Source organism: Phyllostomus discolor, chromosome 2 (assembly GCF_004126475.2).
Source record: "Phyllostomus discolor isolate MPI-MPIP mPhyDis1 chromosome 2, mPhyDis1.pri.v3, whole genome shotgun sequence".
NCBI lineage: Eukaryota > Metazoa > Chordata > Mammalia > Chiroptera > Phyllostomidae > Phyllostomus > Phyllostomus discolor.
In genome coordinates this window covers 122,010,357-122,022,867 of record NC_040904.2, presented here as the reverse complement: position 1 = coordinate 122,022,867, position 12,511 = coordinate 122,010,357, and the positions used below count along the sequence as shown (strand labels likewise).

General features: G+C 40.3%; 1 protein-coding gene across 5 annotated transcripts in view; it reads right to left on the bottom strand.

The window, feature by feature from the left end:
* Positions 1–12,511, bottom strand: part of SPATA13 (spermatogenesis associated 13) — a 374,002-nt gene that overhangs the window by 49,275 nt on the left and 312,216 nt on the right. The window lies entirely within an intron of this gene.

Genomic DNA, 12,511 nt, shown 5'->3' with positions numbered 1-12,511 from the left:
TACCCAGGAAGGTATTAAAAAAGAACAAGATATACATTCCCTTCCACCCTCCCTCAGCTCTGTCGCAAAGGCTTTCTAGATTTACTTGTTTTTTAAAGTTTCTTTTGTGTAACAGACATAACTGATAATGTGGATTAAAATGAGCAAATCTATCTTTAATTGGAGGTCAAATTAAAACTAAGTTTACCTGGCTGGCATAGCTCAGTGGATTGAGCTCGGGCTGGGAACCAAAGTGTCCCAGGTTTGATTCCCAGCCAGGGTACATTCCTGGGTTGCAGGCCATAACCCCCAGCAACCACACATTGATGTTTCTCTCCCTCCCTCCCTTCCTTCTCTAAAAATAAATAAATAAAATCTTTAAAAAAAAACAAAAAGAAAACTAAGTTTAATAGTAATGTTTGATGACTGATATAAGATATTTTCAAAATCAGCATCATTAGGAGTTAATAAAAAGTAAGGTAGGAGTGTCACCAAAAGTAAGCATAACAATACCATGGGGGGAAAGGCAGGTCTGCCAGTAGAAGAATAAATGTGTAATGCTACCCACTGCTACTCTAAGGTATTGTCTTGCAATAATGTTAGAAAAGAGAAGGTGCTTTCAGAAGATTAGGTCTGGGTTGCTAGGGCCTGACACTCACTGATGGGGAGGAGGGGAGAGCACTGAACTAGGATTCAAAGAACCAGATCAGGCTACTCACTAGCTGTGTGAGCTATGGCAAGTCACAGCTGACCTTTCAGGATCTCAGATTTCAGATTAGAGCCAGGGATGTCCAACCCACAGTCAGCGGGCTGCACTCGGCCCAGGATGGCTATGAATGTGGCCCAACACAAAATCGTAAATTTACTTAAAACATTATGAGATGTTTTTGTGATTATGTGTTACGATGTATTTAATGTGTGGCCCAAGACAACTCTTCTTCTTTCAGTGTGGCCCAGAGACACCAAAAGGTTGGATACCCCTGGGCCTAGACAATACCACAGCTGGATAGTCTATGATCCTAAATTAGGCAATATGTTCTAATTTTTCAAATAACTTTTTAGAGGCAGTGCAACATACTAGACAAAAAGCCATGAGGCTTGAAAATGAGCTGATTTCTGTGTAACTCAGGTTGGGCCCCTAGCTAGCTTTGTAACCTCATATAAGTTGCTTAACTTCTGTGGGTTTGTTTCTGTAACTGTTCAATGGGGAAAAAATGGGTCCTAGTGAGAATTAAATACTACAATGATAAGATAGCCTTTATTAGCTATAGTTAATTATGGCTCTTAAAAAACACTGCCATAGAATTGCTAGCCCCTGGTCAGCCTTGCCTGAAGATAACCTGTCTCAGCAGACCCCTCCAAGTCTGGTCTCAGAGCTCAACAGAGGTAGCAGGGAGAGGGGCTCACCACAGTTTGTGAGCCACCAGTCACAGGTCTGGGAGCCCAGGTGCCTTCGGTTCTTCCATCCTATACATTATTTAAAAATACAATAAAAACTGAACCAGGCACCAGAAGAGAACCAAATTAACCAGAAAAGTCATGTGACTGCAGGGCAGGCAGAGCAAGCCCTGCTGCAGACCAGGCCAGCCCCGCACATGAGCACTGCAGGTGAGAAGTCCCACCTCTTGCCAGTCAATGGCAACTGAGACCTAAAATGCAGATCCTGAAATTTCCAACCTAATGCATCTAAGAATTACCTAAGATCTCATGCCATGAAAAGTGTGTTGAAGAGCAAAGGAAGCAGGAAAGGATTTACAGATACTCCACTCTGTACCCATCATTTTTCAAATGAGAAAAACTGTGACCTAGGGAAGTAAAATGAATTGCTCAGGGTCACACAGTCAATTAGCAGCAAGAGAGACACTGAAATGTGGGCCTGGTAATTTCTGTTCCCACTATACCACAGAATTTTCTCACCTTTGCTAACCCCCCACCCCCAAAACAAAAAAGCAAACAAACAAACAAAAAAAACCACTGGGTTCTAGCAATCATCAATGACCTTACCACCTACGGACTCTTACTGCCCGGGATGCTGTCTTTATTTCAAGTCACCACTGAAGGGGTCCAGAATACACTGCTGTGGTCTAAAAACTGTTTTGAGCTGGAGGTATTTTCTTCCTGAACTCCCTCACCTGCCTAAAAGCATGGACCCACAGAAGAACTCAGTTGTCATAAATCTACTCCTTTGGGATAGAAATTCTTTCTCCCAGCCAGGGAAGATGGACTCTTACCATTCCTGAGCAGAAGTCCTCACCTAAATAGGCATGGTCACAAAACCATCCTATGTCCCACCTGTTCTGCTACAGCCTCATTTGTCTTTCCTAAAAAGTTACTTGTTTTCCCATCAGCACCCTTCTCCCTCCTTAGGATGGTACATAAGCCCCAAAACCTAAACACTTTCTGCAGTAACACTTTTCTGTGAACTCCCACTTAACCTATAGGAATAAAAATTTATCTTTTCTTTTGCAAATTTGCCTGTCAACTTTAATTCTCACACCCCTAAGCATAAACCTCAGAGGGTAGAAGTCACAGAAAAGTTAATACTGTTTTTTGCATTACATAAGAAAAAGGTTATTATGGATAGTTTAAATTAGCACATCTAATGGCACAGACAGCTTAAGCAAGCAATGAGACTAAGCCCACTTGTATTATCACCCTATGATAAAAAGGTTCAGAAACAACATGCTAGAATAGAAAACAGAAGTTCAACAAAATCATGGGCAATGAGAGCCTGATTACAAGTCTGTATGTGCTTTTGTCTGCACTTATGCAACATTACAACTTGTTTTCCTCACTGATGCTAAAAAGAAAATAAGAAAATGGGCTAAGTAAAACAAGTTGTCTTAGCTATTCAGGAAACAAATCCTTCTGAGACCACAGTCCAGGAAGTGATGGAGGCCGTGAGAGCAGGGGACAGCTGGTGTTGCCAGCTGCAGTCCCTTAACACATCCTGCCTCAGTGCTACTGCCTCACTTGGGAGCACCCCTGAGAACCAATCAAATCCACTGCAACTATACACAGCCCCACTGAAGACATACAAGTGGTACCAAAGTTCCAGGAACTGCAAAAGTTAGTTAACAGAAGAATATATAAAACTAAATCTCCAATTTACTCCTAGCAAAAGAACAGAAGGAAGGAGGAAGGCAGGGAACAACGTAAAGTCCCTCAACTTTGAGTTCATATTCTGACAGTGATCCTTGGCCAGAAGTGACTTACATTCCTCGTAGAAAAATGTGAACTTGGATGCATACTCCAAGACTAATCTTTTTGCAAAGTTTACTTGCTTTTGAAATACAATATACATTCATTCTGGGGAATGCACTTTGAGTGCGATTATACCGGGAACCACAAACCTGGCACCAACAACAAACAATATCCAAAAAGCCATAACCTACCCTGGATTCGGCTACAGGCAGTGGCGACCCACAGACACATTGAAGGAACAAGCAGTTGACCACATCCATGCTCTCTTGGGTTTTTTTCCTTGCCTTTAAAATGCTCTAATCAGGGGTATAAGTGGCCAAAGCTCTGTTCAGTCAACTTCTTCTCACAGTTCAGCAGCCTGAGCTTCATATCAATCCAGGGCTCTCTAAGCTTGAATGGCCAGTTCACACCCAAGTCATAAATGCTTGTAAACAGACTTTTCAGTGGAGTGGCTGCTCTTTTAACTCTTGCTTTTCAGTACAGTTCTAACAGTTTTAAAGTACTTTCCCTACACATCTTGTCTTCCTGTATAGGATTCCTTTCTTTACTTTACAAAAGTGAAAAAACAAGATAGATCTCATTACCTCCCATTAGACACTTCAAAACATTTGCTGAAGCCACAGCGAGATTAAATTACTAGTTGGAGGAAAAATGAAACACACCCCCAAAACTGATGTTGCATATGTCCATTCAGAAACCTGATCTAAAGTAAATATATAGGGTCTACTTGCAAGTGTTGTGGGTTGAATTGTGTCCTCCTATAAGATATGTTGCAGTCCTCACCCCCAGCACCTGTGAAGTGATCTTATTTGGAGATATAGTATTTGCAAAGGTATTGAGTTAAGATGAAGTTATACTGGATTAGGTGGGTCCTACTCGAATGTTTGATGTCCTAGAAGAAGAGGGACACAAAGGCAAAAGGAGAAAGCCATGTGAGAACATAGGCAGAGACCAGAATGATGCATCTCATATAAGTCAAGGTACCCTAAGATTCTCCCCTAGGGCCACAAAGAGAGCTTGGACCTGCCTACACCTTAATTTCAGACTTCTGGCCTCTACAACAAAGAGAATAAATGTTTTCAGCCACCCAGTTTATGGTAATTTGTTATATTAGGAAACTAATGTGGCAAGGTATTTCAGAAGAAAATATTATAGGTAAATAAATTAAGATGCTTTGTGTAGAAAAAAAATAAAGACGTTTTGCTTTGAACAAGCCAAAGGTACTTTCAAGATGCTATTAATACAATAAGTAAGCCTCCTGGGTTTTCCAGGTCAGACTCCTGGACACTGTAGGGAGGATAGGTACAGTTACAGAGCAGGAGAGGAGAAGGGAAACATCCTGACACTGTTATGAGGACCTCGACGATGACACTAATGAAAACTATGATGTTTGAATGCCTGAGACGTGCCAAACTATACCATCATACACTACCTTACTTAACCTTCACAACCACCTAGGGGCATATTAGTTGTTACATTTTATAGTTTAAGACACTGAAGCTAATATAAATAAAATTACTTGCTCAAGTTAATAAGCCAGAAAGAAGATGGTCCTGTTTTACAACCCAGTTCATCTCACTTCAAAATATCTGTCCTTTTTACTTTGCAGCCCTGCACCCTTGAGACATAATCTTTTAGAAAATTAAAACAAATATATTTCTTTTTTAAAAAAAATTTAAAGTGATGGAGACAACTGTACTTGAACAACAATAAAAAATGCAAAAAATATTATAGTTCGCACACAATATTATATTAGTTTCACATGTACAATGTAGTTATTTAACATTTATATACCTTACGATGTGATCACCATGATAAATCTATTAACCATCTGTAATCATACAGTTATTATGATATAATTGGCTATATTCCCTGTGTTGTACATTATATCCCTGTGATTTATTTATTTTGTAACTGTAAGTCTGTACTTCTTATTTCCCTTCATCTTTTTCATCCTTCTCCCAGCTCCTCCCACCTCTTTCCCCTCTGGCAAGTTTACAGAAAGAAAACAGAACTTTGTAGGTTTTCCTGCCCTGAGGTGTGGATTTGCTTGGAGGAAGGGGAGAAGTTACAGCAACTACTACAGGCTCTGAAACAGTGCCTGAAAACACAGAGACTCCTGCTCAGAATCACACAGACAGGATTATAAAGTAAGCTGATTACTATGAACACAATGATCAAAATAGTAAAGGCATAGTGATATTACAATATATGTAACACATGAATTAAAAGGACTAGTGATAGGTCTAATAACTATCACACTTCTGGAGAAGTACTGGTAAGCATGAGATATTTTAAGATATCAGCAAAGACTGTAGTATGATGTGAAATCATACCACAGAGATCTTTTTCTGAAAAATATCTCTGAATTCTACTGGTAACAATACCATAGGTACTGCTGAAAGTGCTCTGGTTTGATGCCTATATTTGTAATTGAAGGAAATGCTACATTTAAGCTAGAGGTTAGTGGAAATAAAAATAAATTCTCTACTTCCTGATTTAGGAATGGTCATTTAACACATCTATAACTTTTGACTGGTTTCATGGGTATGTTAAATAGCTGTGGCCATGCTTTGAGGCAGGGAGATGGGAGTGACTTCCACCCAGGATGTAACTGGGAGGCAGCTCCCCTGGTTACAACACCTGCGTGAGAACTTGGGCATGCCTCACTCCATGCCACAGGGCTACACCTGCCCGGACTTACTATGGCAGCTGAGAAAGGCTGGAAAAACATGGGAATGCTGGCAGGTGTAGCCAATTGTGGGAGGAGTCAGAAATGGGGCTGCAGAGGAAGACTGGTACTGGGATTTAAACCCAGTCGTGGGAGCCACGCAAGGAAAAACCATTGCAGCTTTGGAGAAGAGGGGGACCCAGGCAACTTTGGTAAGAGGGAGAACCACACAGCTTTGGGGCTCCCTTTGCTGAAGCTTAGGAAGCTGGAAAGCAAGATGTAGCAGTGATGCAGAGCTCTCTCTTAGCAGTTTGGAAGAATGCAGGAGAGATGCTGTGGGAAGGAAAGGGGTGAAAGGACTCTTGCTGTTGGGCCAGGAGAAGGTGCCATGCAGGTTTGGATTGAGAACTAGAGATCCCAGCAGCACTGCTGATGGTGCTGGGAACTGAGGGAGGCCTGCCAGCAGAGCACAAGTTACTGGGAAGAATCAGGGGTAACCTGAGCCATGGACTTCTTTTCCTGAGATATGGTACCCCAGACTGGGCAAAGGGAGGAAGGAAGGACTGTGTATTTGTGGGTGTCTTAAGGGACTTTGGGATTTTAATGAAGACATTAAGTCATTACTCTTAGGTCTGTATAACTTTTGAATAAATAGTTCCTTTACTTTTTACCAATCTCTGACATTGAGAGCTATAATTCCCTCGTGGCAGGCAAGGCAAACCTAGTACAGGGGGACCCTGGGAGAAGGGGGGTCCATTTGGTAATAGTATATTACCACAACCCGGGTCTGTTCTGTAACACCAGCAGTGTGCTCCAACTCCAGAAAATTAAATTTTAGGCTTTATACATAAACCCCCCTCCATCCACAGGGGATACCTTTCAAAGACCCCAAAGGATACCTGAAACTGCAGAATAGTCAACCTTAAATGTACTGTCTTGTCCTATACATACACCTTTTCACTTAAAGAAAGCACTTTCCGGCCTCTCTTTGGCATATCTAAACTGCCAGCATCACAGCTCTTGTACTTTGGAGTCATTAGTAAAGTAAGGGTTATCTGAACACAAGCACTGTGCTACTATGACAGAAATCTGATAACTGAGACAGCTCTTAAGTGACTAATGGGTGGGTACTGTGTGCAGTGTGGAGACGCTGGAGAAAGGGAGAATTCACATCCCCGGACGTAATGGTGTGAGATGTCACCACACCGCTAGTCAGGACAGCAGGAAAGCACACAACTTAAAGCTTATAAATTATTTCTGAAATTTAATATTTTTGGCCCATAGTTAATGGGGGGGCAGTAACTGAAGCTTTAGAAAGCAAAACTGGATTGGGCAAAAAGGCTACTGTATATTATAAAATCAAAGTAGTAGCATCTCACTATTTAAGAGTTATATACTATTACTTAATTTTCCTTAAGTGAAAATTAATGCATCATAATAAAAAAAGACCCTGCACAGCACCCATAGCAAACCCTCCTACCGACTTTTCTTTCTTTCTTTTTTTTTTTTTTTAGCATAGGAGTCAGATTATACAGTGCTTAGAATGGAATATGTATAAATATATGTCCTAGAATTTTAAATGAGGAACAAATTCAGGAGATTACAGATTAGTCTTCCAGCCAAGATGGAGGCATTGGTAGACACAGTGTGCCTCCTTGTATAACCAAACAACAACAAATTTAAAAACAAAAAGCAATCAGAACTGAAAGAAAATTGAACTGTATGGAAGTCCAACAACCAAGGAGTTAAAGAAGAAACATTCATCCAGACCAGTAGGAGGGGTGGAGATGGGTAGCCAGGCAGAGAGTACTTGCAACAAGGTGGCTGCTGGTAGACTGGGTGGTCCCCACATTCCCAGTTCATGCAGATGAACTGGGAAGAGTAACTTGGGAGCAAGACAGACTGCACAACCCAGGGATCCAGTACTGGGAAATAAAGCCTCAAAACCTCTGACTGCAAAAACCTGTGGGGGTTGAGGACACAGCAAGAGAAACTCCCAGCCTCACAAGAGAGTTCATTGGAGAGACCCACAGGGTTCTAGAATGTACACAAACCCACCCACCCAGGAATCAGCACCAGAAGAGCCCAATTTGATTATGGCTAGCCAGGGAAGTGACTGGAAACTGGCAGAGAGCTGAGCAAGCATCATTGTTCCCTCTTGGACACCTCCCCCACATACAGCATCACAACACAGCAATATGGGTTGCCTGGCCCTGGTGGTGAACATGTAAGACTTTGCCCCTTACTACATAACAGGTGCACCAAGACAAAAAAAAATGGCCCAAATGAAAGAACAGTTCAAAGCTCCAGAAACACTACAACTAAGCGATGAGGAGAGAGCTAACCTATCAGATACACAGTTCAAAACACTGGTTATCGAGATGCTCTAGGAACTCACTGGGTACTTCAACAGCATAAAAAAGACCCAGGCAGCAATGAAGGTTGCACTATGTGAAATACAGAAAAATCTACAGGGAACCAACAGTGAGGGGAAGGAAACCAGGACTGAAATCAACATTTTGGAGCAAAAGGAAGAAGGAAACATTCAACCAGAACAGAATGAAGAAACAAGAAATCAAAAAAATGAGGGGAGGCTTAAGAACCTCCAGGACACCTTTAAATGTTCCACATCTGAATCATAGGGGTACCAGAAGGAGAAGGAGAATCTAAGAAATTAAAAACTTATTTGAACAAATAATAAAAGAGAACTTCCCCAATCTGGCAAAGGAAATAAACTATCAGGATGTCCAGGATGCTCTGAGAGTCCCAAAGAAGTTGGGCCGAAGGAGGAACACACCAAGGCACATCATAATTATATTACCCAAGACTAAAGATAAGGGGAGAATCTTAAAAGCAGCAAGAGAAAAGGAGACAGTTACCTACAAAGGAGTTCCCACTAGACTATCAGCTCATTTCTCAAAAGAAAACTTGCAGGCAAGAAGGGGCTGAAAGAAGTATTCCAAATCATAAAAGGCAAGGACCTACTCTATCCAGCAAAGCTATCATTTAGATTGGGAAGGCAGATCAAGTACTTCCCATATAAAGTAAAACTAAAGGAGTTCATCATCACCCAGCCCATACTATATGAAATGTTAAAGGGACTTATCTAAGAAAAAGAAGATAAAAAATATGGACAGTAAAATGACAACAAACTCACAGTTATTAACTACCAAACCTAAAAAACAAGACAAAACAAAACAAAAACAGACTAAGCAAACAACTAGAGCAGGAACAGAATCACAGAAATGAAGATCACATGAAAGATTATCAGTGGGGGAGAAAGGAGGGGAAGGAGGGGGAAGGTACAGAGAATAAGTAGCATAAATGGTAGGTAGAAAATAGGAGGTGAAGAACAGTATGGGAAATGTAGAAGCCAAAGAACTTATACATATGACACATGGACATAAACTAAAGAGGGGGAATGTGGGTGGAGGGGGTGTGTAGGGTAGAGGGGAATAAAGGGGTGGAAGTGGGACAACTGTAATAGCATAATCAATAAAATATATTTAGAAAAGAAGATTCCAGATAAACTACCATATATTAAAGGGTTAAGGCAAGGAACATAGAAATATTTTATATATTATATTTAGAAGAGAAGCGTTTGAGCCCTAATGACATTTTTTTCTTATTTTTTGGTTATTTTTAACACCAAATACCTTACATTTATTTGAAAATCTTTTTAAAGTTTTATTGAGATAATTGACATAAATAACGGTATAATTTTAAGGTGTACAGCACAATGACTTGACTCTTAAATACTGTGAAATGCTCACCACAGTAAGTTTAACATCCATCATCTCATATAGATACAAAAGAAAAAGGGAAAAAAGGATGTTTTCCTTGTGATGAGAACTTTTAGGAAGTACTCTTAGCAACTGGCGAACACACAATACAGGAGTGTTAACACTACAACATGCTATACACTACATCCCAGTATTATTTATCTCATAACTAGAAATTTGTCCTTAAAAATCTTAACTTTTTGCCAGCTTGCTTTAACATCTACTTAATACTATTTTTCAGGTAAGGAAAGAGGACATTATTGTACCCATTTTAGAGATGAGAAGGCAAGGGACTTAATGAAAGAGCACATGAGAGAATTAAGGCACATCATTCAATTTCATCTTTGCAAGAAAAGTGCCAAATGGTTTTATGGTATATAGAAAAATCTCTTAGCAGCAATGCCCAAGAATACTAGACCATGTACTATTGTTCCACAAAAGCCTCCATATGCTTCTTTTTGGCATCTTCTTTGGACTGAAGCTCATGAAAGTATTAAATACTATTAACCCAGTTTTATTCCAATAAAAAACAATAACTCTAAAAAATTCTAGACTGATAAGGTCCCCCCCTACCCAGTCTTTGTAATAATCATTTGTGGGAACTGCATTTTCTGGGCTTAACTAAAAAACTGACAATCCTACCATCTTAAAACTTACAGCAACAAAACACTGAGTTTGACACCCAGGTAGAGAAGATAGAATTGTAGGTTGTAGTTTTATGCTTGGATTCATTAAAAATAAAGATACAGTTTGAAACCATCATATTGCCCTGACCAGGCTCAACATCCCGTACACCAAAAGGTTACCAGTTTGATCCCCAGTCAAGGCACATACCTAGGTTGAGGGTCCCATTCCCAGTCTGGAAGTGCATGGGGGATGACCAATGGATGTTTCTTTCTCGCATCCATCTTTCTTTCTTTCTCTCTCCCCCACCCCCCCAACTCCTTCCCTTCCTCTCTATAAATAATAATAAAAAAATCCTTGGGCATGCCAAGACAAAAAAAATATTTGTGACAGTATGGACAGGCCTAGAGGGTATTATACAAAGTGAAATAAGTCGGACAGAGAAAGACAAATGCCATATGATTCCACTTACATGTGTAATCTAAAGAACAAAATGAATAGACAAAATAGAAACAGACTCATAAATACAGATAACAGACTGACAACTGTCATTAGGGAGGTGTGTTGGGGGGTTTTGTGAGAATGGCAAAGGGCGGCCCAGCTGGTTAGCTCAGCTGGTTAGACAGTTGTCCTGATACACCAAGGTTGCGAGTTCAATCCTGGGTCGAAGCACATACAAGAATCAATCAATGAATGCATAAGTAAGTGGAACAACAAATTAATGTTTCTTTTTCTCTCTTTCATCAATACATTTTTTTAAGGTGAAGGAATTAAGTAGTGTGAATTGACAGTTACAGAATAGTCACAGGTGTAGATTATGGTATAATCTACACCAAGAAATATAGTCAATAATATCACGATAATTATGTATGGGGGCAGGTGGGTACTTGAAGCACCAGAGGACCACTCTGTAACATATATGATTTTCTAACCATTTTGTTGTACATCTGAAACTAATACAGAGTAATATTGAATGTAAACTGTAACTAATAAAACAAGAAAAAAGATAACATCAGTCTTGTTTCTTTTTTATTTGTATAGAGGGATATGAGAATCTAACCTATACTGCTACAAAATATCTTGAAAATCTTTAATGCAAAACTTGGCAATAAAAGAATTACAGATGAATAATTTATACCACAAAAAGAGTGAAGATACAAAGCCTAATATACAACAGAATCTTGGTATAAATAAATATACTAAAACTTTACATTGTACATTAGGGAATGGAACTGAAATACTTTACCCTCATCCCAAAGTGTACTGAAGATGCTGTGCCTCCTGTCTCCCCACCTGTGTGTGGGGAGACCTACTAGAAATGGCCAAGTTCTGGCCTTGGAGTCTCTGGCCCTGAAAGTCCATGGTGGCTTTCTTATCTGTGCCATTAGGTGAACCACCAAAACAAGATACCAAATAAAGGAGTGAAGCTCTTTAGTTGAGCTGCCTAGCCTATCCCAGGCAGCCAAAAAATCAAGAGGAAGGACTCTATTTGGGCAGAAAGCAACAGTGGTTGAAAGTGGCCCAATCTTAGTGGAAAGAATGCTACACATGGAGTCCAAAGGGAAAGGGAATGGAAATTTATCACACCACTGACACCACCATTTGAAATCTGGCCTTTACAGACCCCCCCCCTTTTTTTTTTTTACTTTAAAAACTCTGTGCAAGCCCTGGCTGGCATAGCTCAGTGGATTGAGCTTGGGCTGCAAACCAACGTGTCGCAGGTTCAATTCCCAGTCAGGGTACATGTTGGGTTGCAGGCCATGACCCCCAGCAACCGCACATTGATGTTTCTCTCTCTCTCTCTTTCTCCCTCCCTTCCCTCTCTGCAAATAAATAAATAAAATCTTAAAAAAAAAACACCTCTGTGCATGACATACTTTCAATCCTGTTTTACTGATGAAAAAAGAAGAGACTAAGTCTCCACTAAAGATCAGGAAACTAGCAGGTGGTTAGAATTTAAGTCTGCATGCTGGATACCAAGCAGATGTTTCTGGGACTTCTTCCCCACTTTGAGACCTGGCTCTAGGCTCAGCTCTGCCACTCACCAGATGTATGACTTTGGAAGGGTCCTGTGATCTTTCCAAGCCTCAGTTTAGTCTTTTAAAGCAAATGCAAAATTGCTAACCTACTTCACTGGGTGGCTGTGTGATGTGAAGGACCTATATTGGTTGAAAAGGCATCCTATAAATGTGAGTGGTTACTGTTGACACTTTGATTTTTAATTCTTGAAGTTCCTAAATGAGTTAGTAAA